This window comes from Gnatocerus cornutus, unplaced genomic scaffold (assembly GCF_029298725.1).
Source record: "Gnatocerus cornutus isolate USDA-ARS CGAHR unplaced genomic scaffold, icGnaCorn1.1 ctg00000220.1, whole genome shotgun sequence".
NCBI lineage: Eukaryota > Metazoa > Arthropoda > Insecta > Coleoptera > Tenebrionidae > Gnatocerus > Gnatocerus cornutus.
This window is the reverse complement of record NW_028275541.1, coordinates 25,687-36,160: the sequence shown is the minus strand read 5'-3', so window position 1 is coordinate 36,160 and position 10,474 is coordinate 25,687. Positions and strand designations below refer to the sequence as shown.

General features: G+C 43.6%; 1 non-coding gene across 1 annotated transcript; it reads left to right on the top strand.

Annotated features, from left to right (window-relative positions):
• Positions 1-1,713: 1,713 nt before the first annotated feature.
• LOC148165763 (5S ribosomal RNA) lies at positions 1,714-1,833 on the top strand. Its single transcript, XR_015771199.1, has one exon. It is a non-coding gene; the product is annotated as a 5S ribosomal RNA (ribosomal RNA).
• The last annotated feature ends 8,641 nt before the right edge of the window (positions 1,834-10,474 follow it).

Here is a 10,474-nt window from a genome sequence, read left to right as displayed (position 1 = left end):
CATGAGCGATTCGGTCGGCGATGGCCTCCTGAATAACCTCAAGTTTTCCCGGACGACCAGCCGACCTCCAAAAGCGAACAAGGACCGATCGAACGTCGACTCGAACAAAGACCCTCCGAAACAAGGAGATGACATCCAAGTTCGACGCCGACGTTACGCGTTTTCCACGAATAACAGGAAAGTTCCGCTTTCGACCAGACAAACTTGGAAGCATCCTCTACAAGTTTCACGAACGAATCGGTCGAAAAGTACGTGCGATCTTTTCGAAAATCGCCTCGCAAAGAGACGCAGCACGGATCGGAGCGACGACCGACGAACCTGCAGAGTGTAGGAAAAAAATTCACAAACGGTCGAAGATGACGTCCGAGAAGGTCGAATTTTTTCAAGAACGAAGATAAAACCTTCGCCTTTCGTAGGAGTTGATTTTTGAAAACGATCTTGACGAACAGGTCGGAAAAAAAACGATGTCAATTTCGGACTCGACCATGAGAAACGAATTTGTACGACGAACGGACTTTTCGAACGACTTTTTTCGCAAAATCGACATTTTTTCCTCAAAAATTACCTCACACGACGAAATCCCATCATCGAAACATCACCGAAAACAGTTTTGACGGCGAAATTCTCGTCAATTTTACGAAAATAAAGGGAAAATCAGACGGACCACCGTCGAACATCCAGCGACGGGAACGGACGAGTTTTTTAATTTTTCTTGCCAATTCATTGCGAAAGAAGCAATTTTTCTCGACGAAACCATTTTATAATCATAAAAAAAACTCCCCAAACACCACAAACCAACAAAAATACGGAAATCTTGCATTGTTTGCATTTTTCAGACACTCTAAATAAAACTACGTCGATGTCGGCGGATTTTCAGTCGGTCGTCGGTCGACAGAAATCCAACGAAATTTTCATTTGTTCTTCTCAAAAACGAAAAACAAACAAATCAACAAAACATTCCCTACTATTAGTCGACATTTCGAGCAGAAACTACGAACGTCGAAAGATTTAAAAAATGAAATATGTAGGTGTGCGTGCGTGCGTACTTACTTGAAACTTTTTTCTTGTTTCATCGTCGCACTGGAACAAATTAAATTTTAATGCAATGTAAACGCGACCACACTTTCGACGAAAACATCTCTATGAATCGAACGACGTCGGAAAAAGAATAAATCGAGAAGAGAACAAATCATGAAACAACACACACCCACCCCGCCCGGCCCGGCCAGAGTGGTGGGAATTTCGATGAATGAACAGACAAAGAAACCAACTCTGTTATCAGTTCTAAGAAAGAAAGCAGGTAGCGGCGGCGGCGAACCTTCGACCGTACTACGGTCAGTTCATGAATTAACCCCGTCCGTTCGGAGTTTATTCATCTCCGGTCCGTGTCGGCGTTTACTTCAAGTGGGTGCTATTTCCATCTAAGCAAGCAAGTGAGTAAGTAAGTTCTCAAATTTTAAATTACGTTAATCGCAAGTGACTCGTTGAGATCGTCAAACGAACAATTTAATTTAACGCCTCATACGAGTTTTTTTTTTTCGTCATTTTGTCGCAAAAAAAAAACTAAAAAACGACTCGCAAAAAAAAATTTTTTTTTTTTCTTCTTTTAAATCTTGTACATTTTCTGACATGTGTACCATCGAAAAATGTCACATCCAAACGATCGAACAATCACAAAAAATCGTCAACGTACCATCTTGGAAAATTTTACCAGGCAACGACCATACCACGTTGAAAACTACCGGTTCTCGTCCGATCACCGAAGTCAAGCAACGTCGGGCGCGGTCAGTACTTGGATGGGTGACCGCTTGGGAACACCGCGTGCCGTTGTCTCTACTCTTTTCTTTTTTTATTAACATTTCTGATGTCAAACTTTTTTTAAATATATTTTTCACTATTTATATTTTCTCTCAGGAACTTATATAGTATGAAGACGAAAATTTTTAATTCGTTCGAGTTGAATTTGTGGTTCTGAAAAGAACCGATTTTTTTTCTTTTTTTTCCAACCAACTTCCAAGCTGCTCGAGGAGGATTTATTTTGAACTGGTGTATTTGGTGACGGCCTTGGTTCCTTCAGAAACGGCGTGCTTCGCCAATTCACCGGGCAAAAGAAGACGCACCGCCGTCTGGATCTCCCTGCTGGTTATGGTCGAACGTTTGTTGTAATGAGCGAGGCGACTGGCTTCAGCAGCTATACGTTCGAAGATGTCGTTCACGAAACTGTTCATGATAGACATAGCCTTGCTGGAGATACCGGTATCGGGATGGACCTGCTTCAACACCTTGTAAATGTAGATGGCGTAACTCTCCTTCCTCCTGCGCTTCTTTTTCTTGTCGCTCTTCGAGATGTTCTTTTGAGCTTTTCCGGCCTTCTTGGCCGCCTTACCGCTGGTCTTGGGTGGCATTCTCTTCTAGTCGTCGAGTTAAAAAAACGTTTAAAAACAGAAAACGAGACAGACACGACGTGCACGTTACGACGAGTATACTCGATCTAAAACGCCGCACACCTAAAATCCCTCTATTTATAACGAGCGAGCGACAAACAGGCGCTCCGCCTTAGTTCGTCGTTCGACCATTGCCCTAACGAGATGGCGCTGTACCGACCATATAAATTTCTAGCCTTCGCCGCGTTCGGCATTTATTTCAAGCCGTACGTTTGTCAGTGCGCTTCGTGTCAGTCGCAGTAGGTGTTTTGCTGTTTATATCGTATAACAACATGTCCGGAAGAGGAAAAGGAGGTAAAGTGAAGGGAAAGGCGAAGTCTCGTTCCAGTCGTGCCGGACTTCAGTTTCCCGTCGGCAGAATTCATCGTCTTCTGCGTAAAGGAAACTACGCCGAAAGAGTGGGTGCAGGTGCTCCCGTTTATTTGGCGGCCGTAATGGAATATCTAGCCGCCGAAGTTCTCGAATTGGCAGGAAACGCCGCCAGAGATAACAAGAAAACCCGTATCATTCCGAGACATCTTCAATTGGCTATAAGGAACGACGAGGAGTTAAACAAGCTCCTTTCCGGCGTTACCATCGCCCAAGGCGGTGTCTTGCCCAACATCCAGGCGGTGTTGTTGCCCAAGAAGACCGAAAAGAAGCCTTAAATTTAATTCTTCGCCGCCGTCATCTCGAACGAAAAACAAAAACTTTTATAAAAACCATCTTCACATCGGCCCTTCTCAGGGCCAAAAATTCAACTCGAACGAATTGATTTTTTCGCCAAAATACAACAACCTATGAGAATCATGTTAAAAAGTCTTTTAGATATTTTAAAGTTAAACCGATCAATTAATTCATTATACGAGCGTAGACTGAACGGAAGATTTTCGATTACATTCAACCAAGAAAGATGATTTTTACGACTTTTCATCGTAATTTTTAGAAAAATTCAATGCCCGACTAAAGCACGAACTCGACAACTCTATCTATAATAATTTATTGATTATCTAATTCAAGAAACATTCCGATTCGTCGTAAATTTCTTCACATTTCGCACATTAATCTGTTAAGAACATACACACACACACCGGTCGCCTATACGTGCTCTCCGTCTCGATAATTTCTTGCAGCAGCAGTCGTCAGCGGTGAGCCGTAATACTACAATCAATCGTTTTATTTGCTATGAGATTTTGTTTCAAGTCACGTCTGAGGAGAGTAACTCTACCCCATATTGGACATAACCTCAAATATACTCTTCGTGGCAAAAACGTTCTTTTAACGATGGTCATTCTAACCTAAAACTGCTGTCAAAATTGTCAAAGTCGCCGCCTGGATCACAAATTAAAATGATCACTCACTCCGTACGATTTTCATTTCGATTTGAAGACAAACACACAATTGAGCAACATATTTAATTCGTTTGATTTATTTTGTGGTTCTGAAAAGAACCGTTTTTTTTTGTTTGTTTGTTTGCTTGCCTGCGGGGGGTTTGTTGTTATTCCTCTGAGGATGCGGATACACGTCATAAAATGATAAAATTAACCGCCGAAACCGTAAAGGGTACGACCTTGACGTTTCAGGGCGTAGACGACGTCCATGGCGGTGACGGTCTTACGTTTTGCGTGTTCGGTGTAAGTTACGGCGTCACGGATGACGTTCTCGAGGAAGACCTTCAACACACCTCTGGTTTCTTCGTAGATGAGACCGGAAATACGTTTCACACCACCACGACGAGCCAATCTTCTGATCGCCGGTTTCGTTATACCTTGGATGTTATCGCGTAGAACTTTGCGATGACGTTTGGCGCCACCTTTTCCCAATCCTTTGCCACCTTTACCACGACCGGTCATCTTGATAAAATTAGGAAATTCTTCGTACAAAACGACGTAGCTTCGACCAAGTTCGTTATGGAACTAACGTCAAAATTTCATTCCGCGGGACTATTTATAAGTTACGGCAGCTCCACCTCGCGTTAAAAACGAATCCACCAATGGCGTCGCCGTATGACTCATCGAGTTTATAAAACGGCCGTTGGCGCGACGAAAATTTTCAGTTGACTTTCGAACGTTCGTACGTACGGTCGGTCGTTCGGTCGAAGCAAGCAAGCAAGCCACTACCTACGTTAATTCTTTTCATTTGATTCATCCGATATCCGAGATGGCGAGAACTAAACAGACGGCTCGTAAATCTACCGGTGGCAAGGCACCTAGAAAACAGTTGGCCACGAAGGCGGCCAGAAAAAGCGCTCCCGCCACCGGAGGTGTCAAGAAACCTCACCGTTACAGGCCCGGTACGGTCGCCCTTCGTGAGATTCGTCGTTATCAAAAGAGCACTGAACTTTTGATCCGCAAGCTGCCTTTCCAACGTCTCGTCCGAGAGATCGCCCAAGATTTCAAGACCGATCTCCGTTTCCAAAGTTCGGCCGTGATGGCACTTCAAGAAGCCAGCGAGGCTTATCTCGTCGGCCTCTTCGAAGACACCAACTTGTGCGCCATCCACGCCAAACGTGTCACCATCATGCCGAAAGACATCCAATTGGCGAGACGCATTCGTGGCGAGAGGGCTTAAATTTCCTCCATCCATCCATCCATCCATCCGATCCGACCATCTAGAATTAACAAATTCTTCATCTTCGAAGGTGTTAAAAGAAGAAAAAAAAAATCGGTTCTTTTCAGAACCACAATTATTTTCCAACGAATTGAAAATTTATCGTTCGCGCATGCAACTTTTTGAGATTGAAAAAAAAAAAAAAAAAAAAAAAAAGTTAGGTTATGTGATTTATTCACAAAATTCGTACTTACATAAAACGATAAACTTTTGCTTTTTTCTTTCACATTAAATTTTCTTTTAACTGAGACTATTTGAAACATTATTATATAATAAAGTTTATCATTCTTTGTAATAACACTGTTTCGACAGTCAAATGAATAGACAAGAAAATCAAATGAAAGTATGTATCTCCTCAACAGAATGTGCATTGTCCAAGCGAATCTTTCGTTCGTTTCTTGAAAATAATTGTGGCCCTGAAAAGGGCCATTTATTTGTATCGATGGTGCCCCTACGTCGATATATACGATCGGAGCACGTTCCCGAAACCACCAGGACGTCGTCGTCGTTGAAAAAATTAAATCATCGTCGTCGACTTTTCACTTCTTTCTCTTGGGTGAAGCGGTTTTTTTCGCTTTGACGGTGACGGCTTTGGCCGTTTTCGGTTTCGGCGCTTTCGGTTTCTTGGTTGGACCGGCCTTGTTGGATTTCTTCGCTTTCGATGGCGTCTTGGGTTTGACGGGCGATCTGGAGGCGGCGCTGGCTTTCTTTTCGGGAGCGGACGCAGCCTTTCTAGCCTTCGATACGGCGACGCTCTTCTTTTCGGCGGCAGTTTTCTTAGACTTGGCCGAAGCGGCGGGGGCGGCCTTCTTACCGGCTTTTGAGGCGGATCCTTTTTCGGCGGACGTCGGCGCTGACGCGACGGAACGTTTAGCAACGCCCGTCTTCTTGGATTTCGCCGATGACGACGCGGTCGCAGCGGCAGATCTCTTTTTCGTGGCGGACGGAGCCTTAGCTGCACCGGTGACGGCAGAAGCCAACTTGAACGAACCGGAAGCTCCTTTTCCTTTGGTTTGGACCAACGAACCGGATGCGACGGCGCCCTTAAGGTACTTCTTGATGAAAGGCGCAAATTTTTCCGCGTCGACTTTGTAGTTGGCCGCGACATATTTCTTGATCGCCTGCAACGAAGAACCGCCGCGTTCCTTCAAGCCTTTGATGGCGTTGGTGACCATCTCCGAAGTGGGCGGATGAGAAGGTTTGCTTCTCGGATTTTTGGGCTTCTTCTCCTTCTTCACCGGTGAGGAGCCGGAAGTGGCACCGGCGACCGTCGAAGCTGCTTGATTTTCTACGTCGGCCATATTTTCGTCTATCGCGCGCGCGTTTTTTTCTTTTTATTATAGGTAGGCTTATTCTTCGGTGAAAGAACGAATGAACTTTACAGAACGAATTGGGCGCCAAAGTCAAAGTGTTGGCGCGTTCGAAAACGCGCGGACCGCGGACTAAACGAGAGCCTTCTCGTCGAGTTAGAAAATTCAGTGGGCCTCGAATACAGCTTTCGCGTGATGGCATCGTTCTCTTTACGCGAAGATCACCGCCTCCGGGTGCGGGAACATGAGCGATTCGGTCGGCGATGGCCTCCTGAATAACCTCAAGTTTTCCCGGACGACCAGCCGACCTCCAAAAGCGAACAAGGACCGATCGAACGTCGACTCGAACAAAGACCCTCCGAAACAAGGAGATGACATCCAAGTTCGACGCCGACGTTACGCGTTTTCCACGAATAACAGGAAAGTTCCGCTTTCGACCAGACAAACTTGGAAGCATCCTCTACAAGTTTCACGAACGAATCGGTCGAAAAGTACGTGCGATCTTTTCGAAAATCGCCTCGCAAAGAGACGCAGCACGGATCGGAGCGACGACCGACGAACCTGCAGAGTGTAGGAAAAAAATTCACAAACGGTCGAAGATGACGTCCGAGAAGGTCGAATTTTTTCAAGAACGAAGATAAAACCTTCGCCTTTCGTAGGAGTTGATTTTTGAAAACGATCTTGACGAACAGGTCGGAAAAAAAACGATGTCAATTTCGGACTCGACCATGAGAAACGAATTTGTACGACGAACGGACTTTTCGAACGACTTTTTTCGCAAAATCGACATTTTTTCCTCAAAAATTACCTCACACGACGAAATCCCATCATCGAAACATCACCGAAAACAGTTTTGACGGCGAAATTCTCGTCAATTTTACGAAAATAAAGGGAAAATCAGACGGACCACCGTCGAACATCCAGCGACGGGAACGGACGAGTTTTTTAATTTTTCTTGCCAATTCATTGCGAAAGAAGCAATTTTTCTCGACGAAACCATTTTATAATCATAAAAAAAACTCCCCAAACACCACAAACCAACAAAAATACGGAAATCTTGCATTGTTTGCATTTTTCAGACACTCTAAATAAAACTACGTCGATGTCGGCGGATTTTCAGTCGGTCGTCGGTCGACAGAAATCCAACGAAATTTTCATTTGTTCTTCTCAAAAACGAAAAACAAACAAATCAACAAAACATTCCCTACTATTAGTCGACATTTCGAGCAGAAACTACGAACGTCGAAAGATTTAAAAAATGAAATATGTAGGTGTGCGTGCGTGCGTACTTACTTGAAACTTTTTTCTTGTTTCATCGTCGCACTGGAACAAATTAAATTTTAATGCAATGTAAACGCGACCACACTTTCGACGAAAACATCTCTATGAATCGAACGACGTCGGAAAAAGAATAAATCGAGAAGAGAACAAATCATGAAACAACACACACCCACCCCGCCCGGCCCGGCCAGAGTGGTGGGAATTTCGATGAATGAACAGACAAAGAAACCAACTCTGTTATCAGTTCTAAGAAAGAAAGCAGGTAGCGGCGGCGGCGAACCTTCGACCGTACTACGGTCAGTTCATGAATTAACCCCGTCCGTTCGGAGTTTATTCATCTCCGGTCCGTGTCGGCGTTTACTTCAAGTGGGTGCTATTTCCATCTAAGCAAGCAAGTGAGTAAGTAAGTTCTCAAATTTTAAATTACGTTAATCGCAAGTGACTCGTTGAGATCGTCAAACGAACAATTTAATTTAACGCCTCATACGAGTTTTTTTTTTTCGTCATTTTGTCGCAAAAAAAAAACTAAAAAACGACTCGCAAAAAAAAATTTTTTTTTTTTCTTCTTTTAAATCTTGTACATTTTCTGACATGTGTACCATCGAAAAATGTCACATCCAAACGATCGAACAATCACAAAAAATCGTCAACGTACCATCTTGGAAAATTTTACCAGGCAACGACCATACCACGTTGAAAACTACCGGTTCTCGTCCAGTCTTGTCCGAGCGCTCGTAGCGAACGGACGTGCGATAGAGAGCTCCCCCTCTCAGTGTTTAAGTTGTGACCACAGTGCAAAGTGCCACGTGCCTTGAATAAAGTGAATCGTGTCCCAATTGTTGTTTTAACAACAAGAGGAATTAAACCAAGTTCGATACAGCGCAGGCTGGTTAAGCCTGCACTGACCACCGAAAACATGGCCAGTTCGAGCCTCAACTGGCTGAAGCCGAAGAAAACGGTGAAAAAAGTGAAACAAAAGGTGAGGTACGTGCCAGTACCAATCGACGCTAACCGATTTCAACCAATCTCTTCTGATGAAGAGGATGAAGAAGACAACATGGAGACGGAGGAAACATCCTCCAGGACAAAAACCACCGCGACCGCGAACGAAAGGAGACCGCCGCCGATCATCATCCACGGCCGGAACATAACGCACAACCGTCTCAAAGAATTGTTCGCGGATTGCGACAACGGTTACCAGGTCCGTTACACAAGGGAGAAGACCCTTGTGTACCCCAACACAACAGACATCCACACGAAGATGAGAAACAACCTCACGACTGGAAAAGTAGAGTTCCACACGTTCACACCAAAAGGACTCAAAACGTCAACGTTCGTCATTAAGGGTTTGGACAACAACCCTGAGCCCGAATCCGTTCTTGCAGAGCTCAAGAACTGCAAGATCGAAGCCACCAATGTGAGGAAAATGGGGCCCAACACCAAGAGGCCCCATTACATCGCAACAGTGACCGACAGCGAGACTGCCGAGTCACTCAACAAGAAATGTCGGGCGATTCTCAACGTCAGGGTGCGTTTCGAGAAATACCTCAATAAGAAGAAGATGACACAGTGTCACCGGTGCCAGGCATGGGGCCACGGCACGAGGAACTGCAACCTCGAACCGACGTGCGTAAGATGCTCTCAGTACCACTGGACCCGCGACTGCCCCCATAAGCCCGACCCGACGTACATTCCCAAATGTGCCAACTGCGGGAAACAAGGACACGCTGCCTCGCAAACCACGTGCGAGGTCTACATCGCCAAGGTAACCCGCATCGAGTGAACTCCAAGAAGAAAGGCGTCAGAAGGTCGCCAACAAGAGGGCTAAATTAGCCCCCGCGCCGATCCCAAAGGTCAATCCGTGGACCCAGCCAAGAAACAAACAGGAGAGTAAAAATACGAAGAAGAGGTATAAGAAAAAGAAAAAAGAAATAATATAAAAAAATAAAAAAGGAGAAAAAAAGTTACCAAAAAGAAAGAAAAAAAAAAAAAAACAAAAAAAAAAAAAACAACAAAGAGAAAATAAAAAAAAAAAAATAATATAAGAAAAAAAAAAGAAAATCTAAGGAAAAAAAAAGAAGAAAACAAAAAGAACAAAAACTAACTGAGAGCAAAAAGACAGAAGAACCAAAAAAAAGATAAAAAATATAAAAAAAAAAAAAGAAAACCAAAAAAAACAACAATAAAACAAAAAAAAAAATAAAAAAAAATAAAAAAAAACATGTAAAAAATACATAAAAAAACAAAATAGCAAAAAAAAATAAAAGCAAAAAAACACAAAAAAAAAACAGAAATACAAAAAAAAAAAACAAAAAAAAAAAAACAAAAAAAAAGAAAAAAGAACCAAACAGGTGATCCATTGAAACGGATGTCATTAGGGGAGGTGGGGTTGCTCTCCTAATCCGTAATGACGTCCCCTTTGAACACATTCCCACCCCAAATGTAAGATTCCTCGAAACCCTAACGATTAAGATCGAGAACAACATTTTCATAACATCAGTTTACAACCGACCAATCAACTCAATTAGGGACGCGGATTTAGACATAATTAATAATCTGGGAAGAAAGCAATTAATTCTCGGGGACTTCAATGCGAGACACACAAGCTGGGGTTGTCACGCAAACAATAGTAACGGGTTCAGGCTCTACAATTACGTAGAAAACACAAGCTTGATAATTAACAGAACTGCTGATCCAACTCATTTCCCAATTAACGGCATGACACCTACCTACATTGACTTGACAATCACGAAAAACATGGTAATCTCAGAACCCAGATCAGTGACCGCACTCAACTCGGATCACAATCCTGTGATTCTTGAGATTCCTGACATGACAATCAAAGACAAA